The sequence below is a fragment of the Engystomops pustulosus genome, chromosome 7, assembly GCF_040894005.1.
Source record: "Engystomops pustulosus chromosome 7, aEngPut4.maternal, whole genome shotgun sequence".
NCBI lineage: Eukaryota > Metazoa > Chordata > Amphibia > Anura > Leptodactylidae > Engystomops > Engystomops pustulosus.
In genome coordinates, this window is record NC_092417.1 from 150,927,949 (window position 1) to 150,951,504 (window position 23,556).

A 23,556-nucleotide genomic window follows, 5' to 3' on the forward strand; every position below is an offset into this window, starting at 1 on the left:
AACATTGGATACAAATTGAAAATGACATATCAGAAACGGTTCCTCTAAATGTGCAATTGTGGGCTGTGGCTTTTCAAAAATCAATTTCAAGTACCCCACTAAAAACAATGACAGCTAGTACTAAGATTTGGAGGGCTCAAGGAATAGATGCAAAGTTATTTACCCTTCGCATATGGGATCTTCCAAGTGAAATGTTATCATTTTTCATACCCAATTTGGAAATTAAAAATTGGATTGACAAAGGTATAAAGAGAGTAGCGGACATGTGGGATAGGACCCATTTACAATCATTTGAGGAAATAAGTAATAAGTTTAATATATCTAACAAAGAATTCTATAAATATCTTAGGATTAGACATTTTATACTGTCCATTCCAAAGGAGTGCATGTCACCTAAAAACGTCTTTGAATTATCCTTTCTGAATCCCAAAAAGATGGAAAAAGGTATTTCAATAGCATATAAAGCAATGGGGGAAGAATTTTACAAAACCCCTATGACCTGCTTATCCCACTGGGAAAAAGATTTAGGGAAAGCTATGGATATAAATGACTGGGAAAATTCATACCGAGCTACCAAAACGATATCAAAATGTGCTCTCCACCTTGAAACAAGGCGGAAAGTTATGTATAGATGGTATTTCACTCCGAGTAAACTAGCACTAATCTATCCCACATCGTCAGATAAGTGCTGGAGATGCAAAGACCAGAAGGGTACGATTTTGCATGTTTTTTGGGAGTGTTCAAAAATAAAAAATTTTTGGAACCAAATGAATGTGCTCTTAAAAAATGTACTGAAAATGCAGATTCAATTCACCCCAGAGTTGGTCCTACTGGGAATAGGACTGGGAGAGTTCGATTTAGCAGATAAAACGATAATATTTCATGTCACAACTACGGCAATTACATTGCTAGCAAAATTATGGAAAACTACCAAAATACCTGAGTTTATGGAACTCACGAGCAGAGTCAACCACAATTGCACAATGGAGAGAGCAGCAGCATTTAATGATGGTAATAGCAAGAAATACTATTCAAGTTGGGAGAAGTGGCTATCCTCATGTTACTCGAATGCAGTAAGAAATCACCCACAGGATATTGATGTACATAGAGATACTAATAAATAGAACTATATAAGGTCGAACTAATTGGAATATGTGGACCTTGTTTCATGGTTGTGTTAAACAAGTTTTAGTTATGGTTGATTTATAGTCTCAAAATAACATGTAAAGAGGTAGTGACATGTCACTATTGTAACAGAAAATGTTATAGATATATGAAAAATGCAACTGTAAGTGAGTACTCAGATTTGTACATGGAAAGTATATATGTAATTGTATATGTACCACTTAAGTTCAAATAAAAAAGTTAAAAAAAAAAAAAGAGCTAAACACAACGGTCGCAAGTCTACCAGCAAATTCTTCACAATATGGTACTAGCTGCACTACTAGTGCCAGCAAGCCCAGCCACAAGCAAACAAAAAAAAGTTAAATATAACGCTATTGTAGGCCTAAGTAAGCCGTTGGGGTTCTCCTATGGCTATTTTGTAGCCTACACTGAAAGCACACTGCTTTGCAAGATGACTTTGAGCTATAAAAAGAAATAAAGGTAAAAAAAAATAAATCAGCAGACTCAGCCTAATTCTAATCAAACCCCTAATAAATTGTCCCACTTTGGTGTTTGAGGTGGATATGCGTGTCACTAAGAGCTAAACACAACGCTCGCAGGTCTCCCTGCAAATTCCTCACAATATGGTACTAGCTGCACTACTAATGGCAGCAAGCCCAGCCACAGGCAAACCAAAAAAAAGTAAAATAAAACGTTATTGTAGCCCTAAGAAGGGCTGTTGGGTTCTTGTAGACTCACTCCTGCCTAACAGTAAGCTAATAGAACACCCTAACGCTTTCCCTGACCAGCAGCAGCTCTCTCCCTAGCGGCATCCAGACACAGAATGATCCGAGCAGCGCGGGCAGCGGCTAGTCTATCCCAGGGTCACCTGATCTGGCCAGCCAACCACTGCTATCGACGTGTAAGGGTACCACGTCATGCTGGGTGGAGTGCAGAGTCTCCTGGCTTGTGATTGGCTCTGTTTCTGGCCGCCAAAAATCACAACGGTGGGAGATGCCATTTTCTCGAGCGGGCGAAGTATTCGTCCGAGCAACGAGCGGTTTCGAGTACGCTAATGCTCGAACAAGCATCAAGCTCGGACGAGTATGTTCGCTCATCTCTAGTCATGACCACATCCTGGGCGCAAAGAGGGGGGTGCCTCAATCAAACAGATATATATTTCAGCTATGTGTTCTAGTCCTCTTACCGCCTAAACCTCCAGAATGTCTGGAAACTGATTGGACAGAAAGATTTACAGGAAGTGGTTCCTCCCTGATATGATATTTGATATATTTCCATGTGGCCATCTGGTGCCACAAACTTTGCTAGGCAAGTGGAAAAGTCGTAAATTTTGGTGCAAATGCGCCAAAAGAAATCACAAGGAAAAAAACCATAAGATAAATGACCACAATAGGTCCACAAAAAAAATACACAGACAGTACACACATAGATGTGCGGTCAATTTTTTTTTTTTTTAATGTTGTTGGGGAACCAGGACCCAAGTCTACTGGTAAAGATCGCAGGGCGTCTTCCTCTTTGGATAAAGGGCATATCTGGAGCCATATCCTCACAGAATCCAAGATACATCGGCCTCATTGTTGCCTTTGCAGTAAATTCTGTTTTGTGATACTGTAAAACTTCAGACACATTATATCTGTGGCAGTTTGGTGGTTGGGCACCTAAATCGGGTTCAATTAATAGTACTGGTTCCATCGTGTGCGGCGCTGTGGCTTAGTTGGTTAAAGCGCCTGTCTAGTAAACAGGAGATCCTGAGTTCGAATCTCAGCAGTGCCTTTCTTTTACTGTTCTTCAGGTGTTTCATGATAAAACATTAGCCTAAAAGCGAATAAAAAATTGTATTTAAGGTCCAAAATGTGCATCAAAATACACTTTTGGCTGTAGTCCTTATGCCGTACTCTGTAACCTGTGAAGATGCTGTTTGCAGTCTACTGTTGTGCGGTTTTTGTGTTTGCACTAATGTATCTTTTCCCTGGGACATTACACGTGTCAGGGCGGGGCCCATAGTTTTCAACACTTGTCTTAGATAAATACTTTCCTGACAAAGTTAATATTATATGCTTGTGTCATTTTATAAGCTTTTTTCTAATCTGTTTTAATTTCCTAACTCTATTATTGTACATGGAGGGGGAGGAGATAAGCTGTGACATCATCTATTGTCAGTAGTGATGTAATGATGGGTCAGTGTTATCTATATAGAGGTGATTGTACAGGGAGGAGGAGGAGATAAGCTGTGACATCATCTATTGTCAGTAGTGATGTAATGATGGGTCAGTGTTATCTATATAGAGGTCTTTGTACAGGGAGGGGAGGAGATAAGCTATGACATCATCTATAGTCCGTTGTGAGATAATGATGGTTCAGTGTTATCTATATAGATTCCCAGTCGTAAAATTAAATTATAGGCCCCAGCAAGATTTGAACTCGCGACCCCTGGTTTACAAGACCAGTGCTCTAACCCCTGAGCTATGGAGCCCTTGCTGTTTGGAATCTTACCAAGAGTGTTTAAAACAAGGAGGGGAAAGTGCATTGTGTGCCCGTGTGTAATGTTCCCCTCCTGCCACATGATATTATATATAAAGCAGATTATTTAACCCCTTAAGGATACAGCCATTTTGAAGCTTAACGCTCAGCCCCATTTTTTGGATTCTGACTTGCGTCACTTCATATGGTTATAACTTTTGAACACTGTTACTTTTCAAAGCGATTATCAAATGCGTTCGAAGCTGTGCACATAATGGGCTGCACACTTCTCTGGCTTGCTCCCCATTATGTGCAGACCTTCATTGGAAATGGCAGGGTCGAGCTCTCCTCACCAATATCATCCCCATAGGGAGCCAGGAGGCCTTTTCGAATATGGACATGACTAGGCCCTGTTCCATTTTTGTGTAAAATGGAAGTCAATGGTGGCCGTGAGCTAGCTGCAATTTGAGCCGGTAGTTTATGGCTTCCATTCATGTCATGCAGCCTTAGGCTGCATTCACACAATGCGGAATTGCACCTGAAAAAAAACGTTTTCCAAAAAATTTGCGTGACCACAATTAAAGGGGCGGGACCAGTAGGAAAGTAGACCGTGTGCCAAACAATTAATTATGTTGGCACAGCAAAGAAGACCAATAGGAGGTGCAATAGGATCCAGTATCAGACACAATGGGGCAGATTTATGTTAAGGCCGGCGCCACACAGGGCGCTTTGTCTGCGCTTGCAAACGCAAACACAGACAAAGTCGCGCCCACCGGGGCGGGCCTCGGCTTGATCGCATCGGCGCCCTGTGTGGCGCCGGCCTAAGTGTAAGGTAAGAACTAGACTAGACACTCTTATACTCCACAAGATTCATAGTATCATAGTATATAAGGCCGTAAATACGCGCAAATCCATCAAGTCCAACCTTTAAGAATTAAATAAATCTTTAATCCCCATAACCCGTAGTATTTTTTTCTCTCCAGAAAGGCATCCAGGCCTCTCATGAACATTTACATAGAGTCCGCCATAACAACCTCCTGCGGCAGAGAGTTCCATAGTCTCACTGCTCTTACAGTAAAGAATCCTCGTCTATGGCAATGGTAGAACTGGCTCTCCTCTAGGCGAAGAGGATGCCCCCTTGTCCTGGTAACAGGCCTAGGTATAAAAAGATCTTTGGAGAGATCCTTGTACTGTCCGTTCAGGTATTTGTACATTGTAATGAGGTCTCCCCTCAGTCGTCTTTTTTCTAAACTGAATAATCCCAAATTTGGTTCCAGCTCTACTATATCCTTTTTATACACTGGTGCCCAAAACTGTACACAATATTCCATGTGTGGTCTGACCAGGGATTTGTATAAGGGCAAAACTATGTCTTTATCATGAGAATCTATTCCTCTCTTGATACATCCCATAATTTTATTTGCTTTAGCAGCATCCCCCTGGCTTTGGCCGGCGCCACACAGGGCGCTTTGTCTGCGCTTGCAAACGCAGACAAAGTCGCGCCCACCGGGGCGGGCCTCGGCCCGATCGCATCGGCGTTTCTATGGAAACGCCTGCGAACGGGAAGGAGCCGCCGGTGTTTCGCGTTAAATTAACGTTGTTGTCTCAGCATTATTTTTAATTGTCTCAGCATTATTTTTGGAACACAGACCGTTTTGGCACGAGGCCACATCCTTTTTGTCAAACTGTCTCAAACCCTTTATAAATGTGGTGCAGACAATTTTTTAGTGCAAATAACAATAGAAGATTATCAAATCTCCCACAATGATTTATCTGGTGCAGCAGACAACCATCTAGTTCTACTCTACACTGGTCTAAAGGGGTTGTCCTACATTAATAAAAACACTACTGGTGGGCTGAGGGAGGGGGGGAGCTGTTGTGTCCCATGACACAATTTGAATTATTACAGCACTTCTATGCCAGACAACTGGTGTAAAATACTGATAAATGTATTTTTCTCCCCTGCATTTTTTGTTTGTGGTCTGCGTTTTGAAACGGATGTGATTCCATGCACAAATAGCAGGGAGAAGATCACTTCATTTTTATTAATTCCAAGAGACACAGCTGCATGCAATTACCGCACATCAAGCATTGCGTTTTTAAAAAACACAAATGTAAGCAAACATTAGAAAAACGTATACGTAAAAACACATGCGTTTTCAATGCGTTCGAAATTGCAGCAGAAGCGCGACAAAAACACCACGTGTGTCACCGGCCTAAGTGGGCCTCAACAATCATTTGTAAAGTTAGACTAGATCTCAACAGCAGCACCGTAGGCATCACTAGCAGAGCCAGACAGACAGACAGAAGTAGCCGAGCTGGTGATGTCTCATACTGCAGGCGGGAACATGTTGTAAGCTCGCCCTATCCTGCTAACTATTTGCTTCCTGCCTCTCTCCATCCTTTAATCCTTCTCCACAGAGAGCAGGACAGGCAGCCATTTCCTGGTGTGAGTGGAGGTCTCTCTCTCCAGATGTCGGGACAGAGTGGGAGGGGAATCTGTAGATTGTGGCGCTGAAAGCAGGACAAGTGCAGGACATGGCAGCTCTGACCTGAGGGCGGCCATCCTCTCTGAATCCTTGTCAACTTGTAGACCCCTTTCCAACATCTTATGAAGCATAAAAGTAAGTGCCCATGGCTTCGAGGCATCTTAAAGACGCATGTACTATTAAACACCTCAACGACATTTGACATATCTGTAACCCTCATTTTGCAGCTAACGCAGTGTTTTAAGTGTCGCTTAAGTCCCTTTATATGCCCCTCAAGGCTCCCACTTAATCTCCCTTTACTCAATGTGGTTAACAAAATATTAAAAACCCTAGAAACTGCCTATTATTTTTAGGATGCGTTCACACGTGGCGTTAACGCATGCGTTTTCAAACGCATCACAGCAGCTAAAAAGAGGAGATTTGCCCAATTACATTGATGTCAACATTGCATTATCAAGACGCATGTGAATCTACCCTCAAAGTAAAATCCCTTAGAATATAGAAGGTCAGCATAGTGATCGTGTCATTGTCCTGAGCAACAGGCTGGTGGTAGTTTGTGATCCAAAACAGCTCGGCTGCTCCCTATACACATAATTATGCACGCCTCTTGCACCTCGAGCTGCCTCTCCTACATAGCAATGCGTGCAAAATTATGCATATAGTAAACGCCTGAGAGCGTGTTCACACGTTCCGCTAGCGTCGCGGAGCTCGGGCCAATCGCATATGCGTTTCACGAGAAACGCATGCGATTGATAACCCGATCGCATGCGTTTCTCGGAAACACATATGCGATCGCCCCAAGCCCCGCCCCATGTTCGCTAGCGTCGTGTTATGAACGCGACGCTAGCGGAACGTTTGACTACGCCCTGAGGGTGATGGCACACGTGGCGTTTTGTACGCGGTTTTGGTCCATTTTCAAGCAGTCCGTCAAAAACCGCATGCATTTTTTGAAAATGTTTTTGAAACGCATGCGTTTTTTAATGGACTGCTTAAAAACAGGCCAAAAATGGGTTCAAAATGCCATGTGTGCCATCACCCTAAGCCGTTCTCAACTTCCCCTTGGGCGCTCCATGGCTGCAGTTTCAAGGATTTGAAAAGTCTTTTTCTTCACAAACTGACTGTTCCTGTGCTTTAGCATCACAGCTCTTTCAGACAGCAGCACCACAGCAGTGTGTAAGTGAGTGCTGCTCATAACCACCGTATAGCAGTGGTAGATTTCCTTTACGTGCCGCCATCAGATGCGATAGTGGCACTTAAGCGTCGCAATGTCATTGAAGGGCAGTTGCTATGACAGCCAGGACCCCAACCACGGGATCCATCTCTGTTATAGCAGGCTCTTTTACAGATCTAGTAATTTTACAGTAGTATTGCAGTAGACTGTGTAAGGGATGAGACCCCCCTGGGGTTTAAGTCCCTAGGGCAGTGATAGTTAACCTTTTAGAGACCGAGTGCCCAAACTCCAAACCAAAGTCCATGTAATTATCGCAAAGTGCCAACACGACTAAAATCACACCATACCACTCTATAAGGGACATATAATACTGCTACATGATGACCATTACCAGTACAACAAGATAAATACCACCATACTGATAATAAACAGACCACCATAGAAAGACCAACATCACCAATTATATCAGAAAGCATATCCAGTGAGGATCACTACCCCCATCCAGTGAGGATCACTACCCCCATCCAGTGAGGATCACTACCCCCATTCAGTGAGGATCACTACCCCCATCCAGTGAGGATCACTACCCCCATCCAGTGAGGAACACTACCCCCATCCAGTGAGGAACACTACCCCCATCCAGTGAGGAACACTACCCCCATCCAGTGGCAATATGAAGGATTGTTGAATTTGGCAGGGGGTGTGTAGGGTAATGTGTATGGTGGAGGGTGGTTGCACTGAACAGCAAATCTACATGGAACCAGGGAGGTGAATTTACCATCAAATCACCACATATGACACATGTCTGTGGTCACACACACACACACACATATATACATATATATATATACTGCCCTTGGTCTGGAGCTCTGGGCACCTGTGCCATGCTGTCAGTGAGGGCAGTGTAGTGCACCCCAGGGTCACTGGCAGCATAGCAGAGACGAGATCTGGACCAGGGGCAGAATATATGTGGCCACAGACATGTGTCATACAGGGCAGTTTGTGACACTAAACAATAAGCACCTATAGTTGTTCAGTGTCCCAAAGCTGCCTGCCTGCTGCCTGTGTAATACACACAGAGCAGCTCCTGCCCTCCTGCTGCACTTCTGTACTCACTGGGCACCGGCTGCTGCGTGCTCCAGCACCTGCTGCTGTGTCTCTAGGCAGAACTAATGAGCACAGAGCAGGTCAGACGCAGCCTTCAGTGAAAGAGATCACTGGAGCTCTCTGTGATCGGCAGCTTTTCCTGCCTGCCGGGAGTTCTAAGGATTTATATATAGACAGCAGGGGAGATGGTCCATAGGTTCGCCACCACTGCCCTAGGGGGTCTAGAAATAAAGTAAATAAAAAATATTTTAAAAGTTAAAATCAGCCCCTTTTCCTAGAACACAAATACAATAAATAAACAAACTTAAACTGCTCTATCTATTTATAAAAATTGTTATTCCTGCAGTGAGCCCCGTAACAGAAGATGGCGCCCGTGTGTCCGAATCGCCACTTTTCGCCATTTCATATATAACACATAAAAATTTGAATAAGAAGTGGTTAAAAGGTCATCCATGTCCAAAAATGGTTAAAACTAAAACGTCAGCTTGTCACTCAGAAAGTGTCACCTTACAAGTTTCACCTAAAAGTGTCTGTTCACTGAACTATGAAAAAGTTATTGGCGTCAGAATAGGATGAAACAAAGAAAAAAAAATCTGTACAAAAGGTTTTAAATCTATTAAAACCTATATACGTTTGGTAGTCTCAAGATTGTTCTGATCCGAGTATAAGCCATGGTACCTAATTTTACCACCAAAAACTGGGAAAATCCTTTGACTTGTGCATAAGCTGAGGGTGGGAAATACATTGGTCACAGCCCCCAGCCAGTATATAGCCTGCCGTCTCATGCCCCCAGTATATAGCCTGCCAGCCCCTGCCCTCCTAGTATATAGCCTGTCCATCCCCAAGTATATAGCCGTCCAGAGCCAAACCTAATTTTTATTTTTTTAACACTATACTTACCTTTCTGAGCCCCCCCCCCCCCCCCAGGTCCTCTTCTAGCTTCGGTTCCTCCAGCTCTGTCTTTGGGTTCCTCCGGCTCTTCTCCAGTCGCAGCCGGCACACACAATGACGTCAGCCGATTGCCAACGTCATTGTGCTCCGCTGGCATTGCATAGGGACCCGAAGAGGAGCCAAAGGACGCATAGACGGATCCGAAGCAAGAAGAGGACCTATGGGGGGTGTCAGAAAGGTGAGTATAGTGTTATTTGGTTTTTTTTAGACTCGAGTATAAGTCGAGTTAAAGTTTTTTCAGCAAATTACAATGTTAAAATCCATAATGGGGTTTTTAGTTGATGCTTTGGGGGAATATATTAGGTTTCCAGAACATTATCCAATGTCACCAGAACGCCTATGGTTATAACAATGTGTCCCCACACCTTCTTATATCAGGGCGCATTCCACAAGGGTTATGAACACATCCTGGGCGGAAAGAGGGGGTGCCTCAATCAAACAGATATGTATTTCAGCTAGGTGGTCTAGTCCTCTTGCCGCCTAAACCTCCACAATGTCAGGGAACTGATCGGACGGAAAGATTTGCAGGCAGTGGTTACAGGATATGATATTTGATATATTTCCATGTGGCCATCATGGGGGATGACATAGAAGACTTGAATTAGTACCTACCGTTAATTCCGTTTCCATGAGTCCACCAGGACGGCCCTAATATATTCCCTCCATTTTATTCTATGTTGTTGTCCTATGTGATATTCCTTTCAGTTATTTGTAAATACACTGGTGTCAAGGACAAGGGGAGGGATTTAACCTCTCTGTTTCCTGTCCGTGCAGGAAGTCAGAGGTCAACCTCCACATGGTCATCATGGTGAACTCATGGAAATGGAATCAACAGTAGGTACTTATTCCAGTCTTTTCCAACATCCACATCTGGTTTCTAATGATGGATCAGGTACAACACTAAAGAACTCTGGTGCCACAAACTTTGCTAGGCAAGTGGAAAAGTTGTAAATTGTGGTGCAAAGGCGCCAAAATAAATCACAAAGAAAAAAAAACATAAGATAAATGACCAGTACACACAGAGATGTGCGGTCAATTTTTTTCTCAGATGTTGTTGGGGAACCCGGACCCAAGTCTAGTGGTAAAGATCGCAGGACATCTTCCTCTTCAGATAACGGGCATATCTGGGGCCATATCCTCACAGAATCTAAGAGTACATCGTCCTCATTTTTGCCTTTCCAGCAAATTCTTTTTTGTGATACTGTAAAACTTCGGTCACCTTATATCCGTGGCAGTTTGGTGGTTGGGCACCTGAATTGGGTTCAAGTAATAGTTGGGTGGTACCAAGTTCTTAATGTGTGTGCCGCTGTGGCTTAGTTGGTTAAAGCGCCTGTCTAGTAAACAGGAGATCCTGAGTTCGAATCTCAGCAGTGCCTTTCTTTTACTGTTGTACAAGTGTTTCATGATAAAACATTAGCCTAAAAGCACATAAAAAACTTGTATTTAAGGTTCAAAATGCATCAAAATACAGTGTTGGCTGTAGTCCTTATGCCGTACTCCGTGACCTGTGAAGATGCTGTTTGCAGTCTACTGTTGTGCGGTTATTGTGTTTGCACTAATGTATCTTTGTTTTCCTCCCCTCTAGACAGTCCGGCAGTCCCTGGGACATTACACGTGTCAGGGCGGGGCCCATAGTTTTCAACACTTGTCTTAGATAAATACTTTCCTGACAAAGTTAATATTATATGCTTGTGTCATTTTATAATTTTTTTTAATTTTAATTTCCTAACTCTATTATTGTACAGGGAGGAGGAGGAGATAAGCTGTGACATCATCTATTGTCAGTAGTGATGTAATGATGGGTCAGTGTTGCCTATATAGAGGTCACTGTACAGGGAGGGGGAGGAGATAAGCTGTGACATCATCTATTGTCAGTAGTGATGTAATGATGGGTCAGTGTTACCTATATAGAGGTCATTGTACAGGGAGGGGAGGAGATAATCTGTGACATTATCTATTGTCCGTTGTGAGATAATGATGGTTCAGTGTTATCTATATAGATTCCCAATAGTAAAATTGGATTTAAGGCCCCAGCGAGATTTGAACTCGCGACCCCTGGTTTACAAGACCAGTGCTCTAACCCCTGAGCTATGGAGCCCTTGCTGTTTGGAATCCTACCAAGAGTGTTTAAAACAAGGAGGGGCGAGTACATTGTGTGCCCGTGTGTAATGTTCCCCTCCTGCCACATGATATAATATATAAAGCAGATTATTTAACCCCTTAAGGATACAGCCATTTTATAGCTTAACGCTCAGCCCCATTTTTTGGATTCTGACTTGCCTCACTTCATATGGTTATAACTTTTGAACACTTACTTATCATAGCAATTATCAAATGCGTTTCAAAATGCACGAAGGTGTGCACATAATGGGCTGCACATTTCCTCTGGCTTGCACCCAATTATGTGCAGACCTTCATTGGAAATGGCAGGGTCGAGCTCTCCTCACCAATATCATCCCCATAGCGAGCCGGGAGGCCTTTCCGAATATGGACATGACTAGGCCCTGCTTCATCCTTCACGGCACATCTTTTTGTGTAAAATGGTGGCTGTGATCTAGCTGCAACTTGTGCGGGTAGTTTATGGCTTCCATTCATGTCATTCATGGCAAAACTATGTCTTTATCATGAGAATCTATTCCTTTCTTGATACATCCCATAATTTTATCTGCTTTAGCAGCAGCCGCCTGGCTCTGGTTACTAAAATTAAGTTTACCATCTACCAATACCCCCAAGTCCTTTACAGCTCCAGTTTTACCAAGTAATTGACCGTTTAGAACATAATTATACTTTTTGTTTCCACGGCCCATGTGCATAACTTTACATTTATCTACATTAAACCTCATTAACCATTTCTCTGCCCATCCCTCAAGCTTCCACAAATCCCTCTGTAATGCTAAACTATCGACCTCAGTATTTATTACTTTACACAGCTTAGTATCATCTGCAAATATTGAAACTTGACTGTGCAAACCCACTACAAGATCATTAATAAAAATATTAAAAAGAAGTGGCCCCAATACTGACCCCTGCCTGCACTCCATTGGTAACATCAACCCAATCTGAGAATGTGCCATTAATGACCACCCTCTGTTTTCTATCACTAAGCCAATTACTTACCCAAATACACAGATTTTCCCCTATTCCCAGCAGTCTCATTTTATATACCAACCTTTTATGCGGCACCGTGTCTAATGCCTAAGTCATATAAGTCTCTGATGTTGGATGATAAATCTCTACTAGTTTAAGACTATCTAGTCGTACTTTACTCCTATTAGTTGAAAACATGGACAAAATTATGTCGTCTCAGCATTATTTTTGGAACACAGACTGTTTTGGCGCGAGGCCACTTCCTTTTTTGTCAAACTGTCTCAAATGTGGTGCAGACAATTTTTTTGTGCCAATAACAGCAGAAGATTATCAAATCTCCCACAATTATTTATCTGGTGCAGCAGACAACCATCTACCCTGTTTCCCGTAAAATAGGAGATCCCCTGAAAATAAGCCCTAGTACAATTTGGTTCAATCTTAGCAATATAAGGCCTCCCCTGAAAATAGCAGCAGCCATTGCTAAATCTCTTCACAAGCCGTACAATAGTATTAGTAGATCTTTTATAGGTTGTGACATGGGTGAAGAATTTGTGGAATAAAATCACTGACTGTTGCAGGACAAATGTGCTACAAGCAGCTTCATGGACATGAAGTGGTCATTTAAGGAAAGTACTATTACTAAATATGAGAGATTGGGGTCAAATATTCCAATAGTTCAGAGTTTGGAGAGTTTTAAGGATGTTTGAGAAGTTGATTTTTTGTTCACCAATAAATGTAAATTCTTGTCCATGGAAAAATAAGACATCCCCTGAAAATAAGACCTAGTGCCTCTTTAGGAGAAAAAAATTATATAAGACACTGTCTTATTTTTGGGGAAACAGGGTAGTTCTACTCTACACTGGTCTAAAGGGGTTGTCCTACATTAATAAAAACACTACTGGTGGGCTGAGGGAGGAAGCTGCTAAAAGAAGTAAACCTATCCTAATACCTCCCTCGGCTCTCCCGGTGTCCCATGATGGCACACCGCTCGCCTGGCACTCCTATCCCTCCCTATGTCACAGTGCTGTCGCAGATGCTGGAACAGGAGACGGGTGAGCGTGCCCAGAAGTTGTTAGAGCAAAGCTGCCCCACCCCTGTTTACAAACAGTGCAACGGTAGCAATGGACCACAGCACGGGACACCGGGAGAGCCAAGGGAGGTAAGTATAGGTTTATTTTTTTTTCATAGAACCCCCACCAGTAAAGTTTATATAAATGTTAGACAACCCCTTTAATACATCTACCCATATGTGTTTGCATATGAAAAAATACAACTCAAAAACATCTGGGTATTTACCATGAGTAATAATGATGGGGGGAATTTGTCATACCCTGGCGATCAGAGCGTAGTTTTGTGTAAAAACCTTCCCAGTTGGTAGGCGGCTGCACCCCTTTCTATGCCCCCTCCACACCCACATGGCCTGGTGACGATAGTAATCACAATTTGCAATTATTACAGCACTTCTATGCCGGACAACTGGTGTAAAATACTGATAAACGTGTTTTGAAATGCTGTTTTGTTGCATTTCTTTCATTGCGTTTTTTGCATCCTTGAAAAACGCATCATATTTGAATATTGGCTTTTTCAATGGGTATTAGGTTAAAGTGTCTTATCTTGGCGTTTTCTCCCCTGCATTTCATGTTTGTGGTCTGCGTTTAGAAACGCATGTGATTCCATGCACAAACAGCAGGGAGAAGATCTCTGCATTTTAATTAATTCCAAGAGACACAGCCATCCGCATGAGCTTGCAATGCGTTAGAAATTGCAGGAAAAACGTGACAATTGTGTCATTTGTGTCACCGGCCTAAGTAGTGGGCCTCAAGAATCATTTTTACTGGGTGTAAGGTTAGACTAGATCTCAACACTGTGCAGCAGTACCGTAGGCATCACTAGCAGAGCCAGACAGACAGAAGTAGCTGAGCTGGTGATGTCTCATACTGCAGGTGGGAAAATGTTACAAGCTCACCATTTCCTGCTCACTATTTGCTTCCTGCCTCTCTCCATCCTTTAATCCATTTCTACAGAGAGCAGGACAGGCAGCCATTCCCTGGTGTGAGTGGAGGTCTCTCTCTCCAGATGTCGGGACAGAGTGGGAGGGGAATCTGTAGAAAGTGGCGCTGAAAGCAGGACAAGCGCAGGACATGGCAGCTCTGAACTGAGACCATCCTCTCTGAATCCTTGTCAACTTCTAGACCCCTTCTAGATAACATCTTATGAAGCATAAAAGTAAGTGCATGTGTTTGAAAGTAATATATGCATGCAATGTGCATATACAGTATGTAATATTTGTCTGCACTGTATGTGTGATGTATACATTTGGGCTGAGGGTCAGGAGAATTGGGTAATTTACCAATATACATCTATTAAAAGTTCTGTGCAGCTTTCTTGATATGTAAAGTGAAGCCTCCTGTCTTTTTACCTCATCAGCTGGACATTCCTGTCCATAAAATGGCCGCAGATGGAGGGTCATGTGGTCTTATCTGTCCTTGAGCAATCACCCTGCCAGGACCTCATGATAGTATTTATGAATATAAGATCAAGGTCCAAACAGGGCGATTGCTCATAGACAGATAGAGATCACAGGACCCTCCGTCTTCGGCCATTTTATGAGATAAAAGGTAAGAGACAAGGGGCTTTACTTTACGTATCAAGAAAGTGGAGTAGAATTTATGAAAGATTTATATTGCTAAATTACCCAATATCCTGCCCCCCACAAAGTGGCCAAGATACACAATTTGATATATGGTATTAAAGATTCATGGTTTGGTAGCTAATATGAGATGTAGCAGTGCTGTGGTGCTACTGATGGGTGACATTAAAGGGATTGTCCAGTTCAGCGAATAAATGTAATTTTATAGTGAAAAGTTATCCAATGTTCCAAAATACTTTCTGTATCAATTCCTCATGATTTTGTAGACTGTTCCCACATTCACTGTTTGATTCCAGTGGAATCCAATGCAGGGCCCCTTTATACAGTGTTCCCCAACTCTATAAAGGGCCCCACTATACAGTGCTCCGCCCTCTGTACGGTGCCCCACAAACTTTCTCCAGGCCCATGGCTTCGAGGCGTCTTAAAGACGCATGTACTATTAAACACCTTAATGTCATTTGACGTATCTGTAACCCTCATTATGCAGCTAACACTTGGCGCCAATCTGTGTTTAAGTGTTGCTTAATCTCCACTTAATCTCCCTTTACTAAATGAGGTTAACAAAATATTAAAAACCCTAGAAACTGCCTATTATTTTTAGGATGCGTTCACACGTGGCGTTAATGCATGCGTTTTCAAGCAGATCTCACGGGCTAAAAAGAGGAGATTTGCCCAATTACCATTGGCAAAACGCATGTGCACCTACCCTCAAAGTAAATTCCCTTAGAATATAGAAGGTCGGCATAGTGATCGTGTCATTGTCCTGGGCAACAGACTGGTGGTAGTTTGTGGTCCGAAATCTACCTCTCCTAGTGGTTATGAGCGAGTTCACTTACACTGCTGGGGTGCTGTGGGTAAGGCCCAGGAACGTTCCATGCATATAGAAAAAGATTTTGGAAATCCTTGGACACCACAGTCTTGTAGCACCCGAGGGAGGCGGAGAACAGCTCGGCTGCTCCGTATACACATAATTATGCACGCCTCTTGCACCTCGAGCCGCCTCTCCTACATATGAATGTGTGCACAATTATGCATATAGTGAACACCTGAGCCATTCTCCGCTAGTCAACTCTTACATTAATCATTATAAAATCATCTATTCTGTATTATGTAAATGAGGCTGATCACATGGTCAGAGGCAGTGATGTCACTCCTGTTACCCCTCTCCTCTCCTCTGCTCAGGTCTGTGTGTAATGTATAGTAAAGCATTGCTAGTGTCTGTGCTTTATCTGCTGACATGCTGCATCCTCCTAATACACATGTGAGACACAGACCTCATCTACACAAGTACCTGACATGTTCTGCTATAACATAGCTGTATCTCTCCTACACACACACAGGATGCAGGGGGCGCCAGCACCAGGAAGCACATGTAACAGCCATTATACAGGCTGTCAGTCAAGCATGAATAAGCTGGACAGTTTGAATATGCTAATGACTCATTGAACATTTCACAGGTCATTTGCATAAAGCTTTAGGACCTCATTGCTTAAGTTTACAGGCATGTAGAGGGATGATGAAGGGATAGAGGCAATGCTCTCTAAAGGCAGTTTATGAAAATATATTTAGATTAGGGGGCTATTTTGCATGACGGGTTCTCTTTAAGTGTCACAATGTCATCGAAGGGCAGTTGCTATGACAGGAATCCCAACCACGGGATCCATCTCTGTTATAGCAGGCTCTTTTAAAGATCTAGTAATTTGACAATCAGACGATTGCTTGTTCATGTCCCATGGTGGAAATAGTAAAAAAGTAAAGAAAAGTGTTATTCAATAAAAATAAGTTTATAAATCAATAAAAATGCCCATAAGCCCCAAAACATATAAAGAGACTTATAACACTCAAAAAAGTCTAAATAATAACACAAACCCCACATATATAGTATCACTGCGTCCGTAACAACCCGTAGAATAAAATTAAATAATTATTGAACCCGTACGATGAACCTGCCAAAAATTATGATTTTGACCCATTGAATCCCACAAAAAATGCAATAAAAAGTGATCAACAAAACATATGTACTCCAGAATGATCTTGTTGCAAAGTACAACATGTCCCGCAAAAAACGAGCCATCAACCAGCTCCGTAGCCAAAAAAGTAAAAGTATTATGCCACTTGGAAGACGGTGATGCAAAATTAATAGATTTTTTCCACATTAGGGTTTTATTTGGCAAATTTAGTAAAACATAAGAAAAAATATTCATGTCTGGTATCCCCGTAATCGCATCGACCCATAGAATAAAGATAACATGATTATTAGGCTATACGGGGAACACGAAAAAAAAGTAAAAAATCCACTACAGAATTGCTGCTTTTCTACTCCTACTCTAGTTACTAAATTTTCAACAATATGGGATACCAACCCCAAAATGGTAACACTGGAAAAAGCATCTCATCCCGCAAAAAAAATGCCGTCACATGGCCCCAATTACAAAAAAAGCGAAAATTTGGGGGGTCTCCGTACTCGTGAGAAATGGCAGAACAAATTGTATGGTGGGTTTTCTCTTATTATCTTATGGGTTGGTTATATAGGGTGGTTTTAATGCTAAATACCGTATGTAAAATTTCATTCAAAACGGAAATTATACCCAAAATAGTAATTTCTGAAAATACAGAAAATCGATAATCTATTTGTAAGCCGTGTGACAGCAAAATAAATTATCCAGAAATTTCAAAAATGATGAAAATGTAAAGGAGACATATGGGAAATGTTATTCAGCAACTTATTTAGGTGGTAAATCTATCTGCCTGAAAACTCGATTATTTCAAATTTCAAAAATGGCTAATTTTAAAAAATTAGCAGCCAAAATTTAGCAATAAAATGAGGTACAACATGTGGGGAAAAAACAATCTCAGAATCGTTTTGATAAGTAACAGAGTTCAAAAGTTATAACCGTATAAAGAGACTCAAGTCAGAATCCAAAAAATGGGACTGAGCCTTAAGCTACAAAATGGCTGCGTCCTTAAGGGGTTAAAAAGCTAAAATCAGCCCCTTTTCATAGAACACAAATAAAATAAATAAACAAATTTAAACTGCTCTATGTATGTATAAAAAGTGTTATTCCTGCAGTGAGCCCCGTAACAGAAAATGGCACCCAAGTGTCCGAATCGCCACTTTTCACCATTTCACGTATAACACATAAATTTGAATAAGAAGTGGTTAAAAGGTCATCCATGACCAAAAATGGTAAAAACTAAAACGTCAGCTTGTCACTCAGAAAGTGTCACCTTACAAGTTTCACCTAAAAGTGTCTGTTCACTGTACTATGAAAAAGGTATTGGCTTAAGAATAGGATGAAACCAAGAAAAAAAAATTCTGTACAAAAGTTTTTAAATCTATTAAAACCTTATAAAACCTATATACATTTGGTAGTCTCATGATTATTCTGACCCAAAGAATGAATACCATATATACTTGAGTGTAAGCCGACCCGAGTATAAGCCATGGTACCTAATTTTACCACCAAAAACTGTGAAAATCTATTGACTCGAGTATAAGCCAAGGGTGGAAAATACATTGGTCACAGCCTCCAGCCAGTATATAGCCTGCCAGCTCATGCCCCCCAGTATACAGCCAGCCCCCTAGTATACAGTCAGCCCCCTGCCCCCCAGTATATAGCCTGCCAGCCCATATACCCCAGTATATAGTCTGCAAGCCCCTGCCCCCAGTGCACAGCCAGCCCTTGCGCGTCAGTATATAGCCTGCTAGCCCCTGCCTTCCTAGTATATGGCCAGCCCGTCCCCCAAGTATACAGCCGGCCAGCCCCTGCCCCGAGCCAAACCTAATTTCTATTTTTCTAACACTATACTCTCCTTTCTGAAGCCCCCTGCAGATCCTCTTCTAGCTTCAGGTCCTTTAGCTCAGTCTTTGGGTTCCTCCGGCTCTTCTCGGCCACTTGACGTTGGTAAGCGGCTGACGTCATTGTGAGCATTGTCGGCATAGTGTAGGGACCCTAGAGGAGAGGAGGTTCTACCATCACCATAGACAGGGGGCAACCTCTACACCTACCATCAACATAGACTGTACGAGCAGTGAGACTGTGGAACTCTCTGCGGCAGGAGGTTGTTATATCGGATACTTGTTCAAGAGAGGCCTGGATGCCTTTCTTGAGAACAAGACTATAATATGTTATGGGAACAAAGCATTTTGTTCATCTTATAGGTTGGACTTGATGGGCCTGCATCTTTTTCCAACCTTATTTACTAAGATACTATATCATTTTTTGGATGGGATACAAAAAAGCAACAATTTTGACATTTATAATTATTTTTTGTCGCGATGTATTTACTACTTTGCCACAATGAAAACAATAGGCTTGTTCCAAGACACAAACATATTTTAATGTTCTGTTGTAGCTGTATAGACTTGATTTTATAGTTTGGATTGCAACAGATGTGGCAATACCAAAAATGTGTCTATTTAATATTTATTCCAGCATTTTTTTTTTTATAAAAAAAATTCCTGTTGCTTTTGATAGGTCAAATAAAGTAATCTCCTTGAGACTGTGATACCTTTCAATGGCTAAGGCTGTATTCACACTAACGTATGCCCGCCGTACCCTAGTACGTTGGCGCTAAGGAGAGGAGGGCCGTCACCCCCGCCCCTCTCCATAGAGAAACATGGGACAGAAACATGAAACACGTATTCCAGGGAAAGATAGGACATGTCCTATCTTTCTCCCGGGTATAAAACGGTATGGTGCACCCATAGACGATAATGGGTCGTGCGCCCATTATCGTCTATGGGTGACGTATATACGCCGCCCATGTATATATGTCCCCAATATGGCAGTGTGAATATAGCCTAACTAAAATATAAGATGTTACAACCTTTCGGGATGGCTATGGCCCCTTCATCAGGCAGGTATGACAGTCTTTTTGAAGTGACACAGATCTAATACACTGTGAACAGAGAAGAAATGCAAAAAAAAAAGACAATAGTAACAACAAAGTTGAACTTGTTTTATCGTGTTGTCGCTTTAATAATACGATGAATCTCTGATCATACTGCAGGGACACCAATAAGCTTACACAGGCAGCACCCTCTTCCTAAAAATCACTAGGGTGTCATGTTACTGTGGCTTGTAATTAGTTAAACGGTCAGGTAGAGAGTTCACTTTGACCCAGATCTTTTGGGAATGGTGACAAAACACAAAGCCAACACGTACTGCTCCCGGTGCAGACTCTGTGTTGGAGACATAAAATTAATGAGATCTTGCAGATCACCATGCACACGGAAGATTACTTCAGTTTTTTTTTTGTCCTTTGTATTGACAATTCATTATAACGTTACTATTGTATGATAACGACGGCTAAAGTAACAACAAAATGATCAGGTTCCACCGAGATTTGAACTCGGATCGCTGGATTCAAAGTCCAGAGTGCTAACCATTACACCATGGAACCACCTGCTTGTGGCCTGCAGACAGGCTGGAAGAGAAACGGCAGCTGCGTCATGGAAACTCATCTTACCTGTTTGTTCAGTTGAAACAAAATACTGTCTAACAATAACCCCGGTATTTCGGTGCACGTTGGAATCAGATCGGATGGTTTATCAGATTTTTCTTTTTAGTTTAAAACTTTTATAACTGTGAGTTATGTGCTACATCACCACAATAATTATTATGAATTAATTTTACTTATTTTTTTTTCTTAAATTAATTCCTTTAAGGTAATATATATATTTTTTTTACTTTTTATTATGAATGTGTTTTTGTTTTGTTTTGTTTTTTTGTTCTTTTTTACTTTTTGTTATGAATATGTTTTGTTTTTTGGGGGTTTTTTGTTCTTGATCTTCGATCATTTTTTAATTTTTTTTTAAAGTACCGTGATTCACAGTAGTTAGTATTCAAATATATTTTGTCAACTTTTTTAACAAGTCTTTTTTAAAATTTCTACAATAACAAAATAAAAGGTTGACCCCGACGTGATTTGAACACGCAACCTTCTGATCTGGAGTCAGACGCGCTACCGTTGCGCCACGAGGTCAGCTGATTCTGATGGTGTGAGGTCATTCGCCGATCCCAACGGGAATCCTTAAAATAAGTGCTCATGACAGTTAAAATGATATGTTTTGTAATGCCCCAGTCACTCCTCTTTACTCCATAGAAGGAAAAGTGGCAATGTTATGAATGAGGTTCAATAAGGGGTTAATAGGTGATGCCCGTTGGAAGTCCCACCCCACCACCACTCTTCTGGTAATGCCTGAGGCTGCGTTCACACATGGCTTTTACATTGCATTTTGAAATGCAATACAACAACTGAGGGGAGGAGCCTCTTTACATAGCTGTAAACACGTTGTGTTAACATTTGTGTTTATAATATGCAATGTTAACAGTAATGTCATTGGGTAAATCTCCTCTTCTCAGCTTTTAAATTGTGTTTCAAAAGACAATATAAACCTGTGTGAATGCAGCCTGTGTCTTTCATTCTCTGTACTTGTACATTATTCATGGTGCATGTTTAAGATTGTGTTATTCACTCTCCGGGATGTGTTCCTATTTGTTATTCATTTGTATTGCACTTATACAGGCGGTCCCCTACTTAAGAACACTCGACTTACATACGACCCCTAGTTACAAACGGACCTCTGGATATTGGTAATTTCTTGTTCTTTAGCCCTGGGCTATAATAAACAGCTATAACAGTTATCACAGGCGTCTGTAATGAAGCTTTAGTGTTATTCCTGATTCTTATGACAACCCAACATTTTTTAAATCCAATTGTCACAGAGACCAAAAAAGTTCTGGCTGGGATTACAATGATAAAATATACAGTTTCGACTTACATACAAACTCAACTTAAGAACAAACCTACAGACCCTATCTTGTATGTAACCCGGGGACTGCCTGTATTGGAATGATCTGTAGGCGTGACTTTTTGTTATAGTTTTGCATACCATTTTTTGCATATGGTTGGACATCTTGTTTTCGTACCCTATGCCCACACATTAATTATTTTCATGTTTTTGTATAGCAGATAGTAAAGATTTTTTTTTTTTTGGCTACACTATTCATCTCTTTTCTTATATCGATCTAAATGTTCCCCTGGTGATTGCCATGTTTTCTGCATAGGGTCACAGAGCAGTACACAATGAGATTAAGAAGGGAGCCTTGTGCAGGGGTCATCAGCTGACCTCGTGGCGCAACGGTAGCGCGTCTGACTCCAGATCAGAAGGTTGCGTGTTCAAATCACGTCGGGGTCAAACTCTTTTGTTACATTTTAACTTTATAACACTGACGATAAATGAAGGGAAGTCGAGTGCTTGACGCTTAGCTACTTGAAATGTTACAAAAAAAATTTAAAAATACATTCTAGGAAATTTCTTCATTCTGTGGTTGTCATATCACTCCCACCATAAGTCCTGTAGTACTTGATGGAAAATAAAATTCCTTGCCTTCCCCAAGGTTTTTGGACTTTGTATAGTGACAACTGGTTAATCATATTGATAATTTAAGAGTTTTTTTATTGGTCTGGTGCTCTGGGACCAAATATTGCAGCTCAATTTTTTCCCTGTATAACTGAGAAAACTACAAAGGGAGGAGTGAAACGCGTAGATCTGAAACGCGTCGTCTAAATGTTCAAGGTTAAAAATACTGAACACTTTTTAACAACTGTACGTCTGTATATTGATATATGGCAGGATGTGGACAGTACCTGGAAATTCCCAAATACAGGCACAACAGTGCAAACAGTCTGGCATCTCTCTCCATAAATTTTAGACACAGTCCGAAATCATTGAAACATATAGAATAAAGGTTGTTTAGATTGAGACGTATAGGAGTTTATTACAACCGGGGAGTCTTCTTTGTGGCACTTACGAAGACTGTTTGATTGATGTTACCAAAAACATTCCGACGAGGATGGGATTCGAACCCACGCGTGCAGAGCACAATGGATTAGCAGTCCATCGCCTTAACCACTCGGCCACCTCGTCTTGGTGGTGCCACCTACCTGAATGGCCACTCTCTCTGAGCAAACAGTGTATATGCTACTTGAACAAAGACATTTGTGTGTATCTTAGTCAAAAGTTTTCATAAATGGGTCACATGAGACACAATCCGATGATATGAAAGGTTCCAGCCATTTACGAATATATTTACAATTGCCCATTAAACAAATTAGTACTTTTTTTATTCTTAAAGAAAATCCCTATTGTTCACTAAGCAATTAAAGAAAATTAAAAAAAAAAAAAAAAGTGTGGAGATGCCGGGGATTGAACCCGGGGCCTCACACATGCGAAGCGTGCGCTCTACCACTGAGCTACATCCCCTGCCTGTTGTGTTACACTTACAATGAGAAAGTGCTCAGGACATGTTCACATATTTCGTGCACTTCCCACGTTCTCCACTATAGAGCAATAAGGAAACACCGTAGTAAACATATGGTAATACAGCACCTGAAAATACATGACTAGTACACAAGGGGGCAGCGTTGTATAACCAGCAAAGGACAAGGAGCTGCTCTGAAATTCATTCATTTTCAGAGAAGGATACAGTGAAATACAACTAAAGGAT

The 23,556-nt window shown here is 41.6% G+C and overlaps 8 non-coding genes across 8 annotated transcripts; 2 read left to right on the forward strand and 6 right to left on the reverse strand.

Moving 5' to 3' along the window:
* The first annotated feature begins 2,824 nt into the window (after positions 1–2,824).
* On the forward strand, positions 2,825–2,898 carry TRNAT-AGU (transfer RNA threonine (anticodon AGU)). The gene has a single exon. It is a non-coding gene; the product is annotated as a tRNA-Thr (tRNA).
* A 627-nt stretch (positions 2,899–3,525) lies between these two features.
* TRNAT-UGU (transfer RNA threonine (anticodon UGU)) lies at positions 3,526–3,598 on the reverse strand. Its single transcript has one exon. It is a non-coding gene; the product is annotated as a tRNA-Thr (tRNA).
* A 7,730-nt stretch (positions 3,599–11,328) lies between these two features.
* Positions 11,329–11,401, reverse strand: TRNAT-UGU (transfer RNA threonine (anticodon UGU)). The gene has a single exon. It is a non-coding gene; the product is annotated as a tRNA-Thr (tRNA).
* Positions 11,402–20,374: 8,973 nt separating this feature from the next.
* On the reverse strand, positions 20,375–20,446 carry TRNAQ-UUG (transfer RNA glutamine (anticodon UUG)). Its single transcript has one exon. It is a non-coding gene; the product is annotated as a tRNA-Gln (tRNA).
* Positions 20,447–20,956: 510 nt separating this feature from the next.
* On the reverse strand, positions 20,957–21,028 carry TRNAW-CCA (transfer RNA tryptophan (anticodon CCA)). The gene has a single exon. It is a non-coding gene; the product is annotated as a tRNA-Trp (tRNA).
* A 1,144-nt stretch (positions 21,029–22,172) lies between these two features.
* On the forward strand, positions 22,173–22,244 carry TRNAW-CCA (transfer RNA tryptophan (anticodon CCA)). Its single transcript has one exon. It is a non-coding gene; the product is annotated as a tRNA-Trp (tRNA).
* A 650-nt stretch (positions 22,245–22,894) lies between these two features.
* TRNAS-GCU (transfer RNA serine (anticodon GCU)) lies at positions 22,895–22,976 on the reverse strand. Its single transcript has one exon. It is a non-coding gene; the product is annotated as a tRNA-Ser (tRNA).
* A 264-nt stretch (positions 22,977–23,240) lies between these two features.
* Positions 23,241–23,312, reverse strand: TRNAA-CGC (transfer RNA alanine (anticodon CGC)). Its single transcript has one exon. It is a non-coding gene; the product is annotated as a tRNA-Ala (tRNA).
* Between the last annotated feature and the right edge of the window lie 244 nt (positions 23,313–23,556).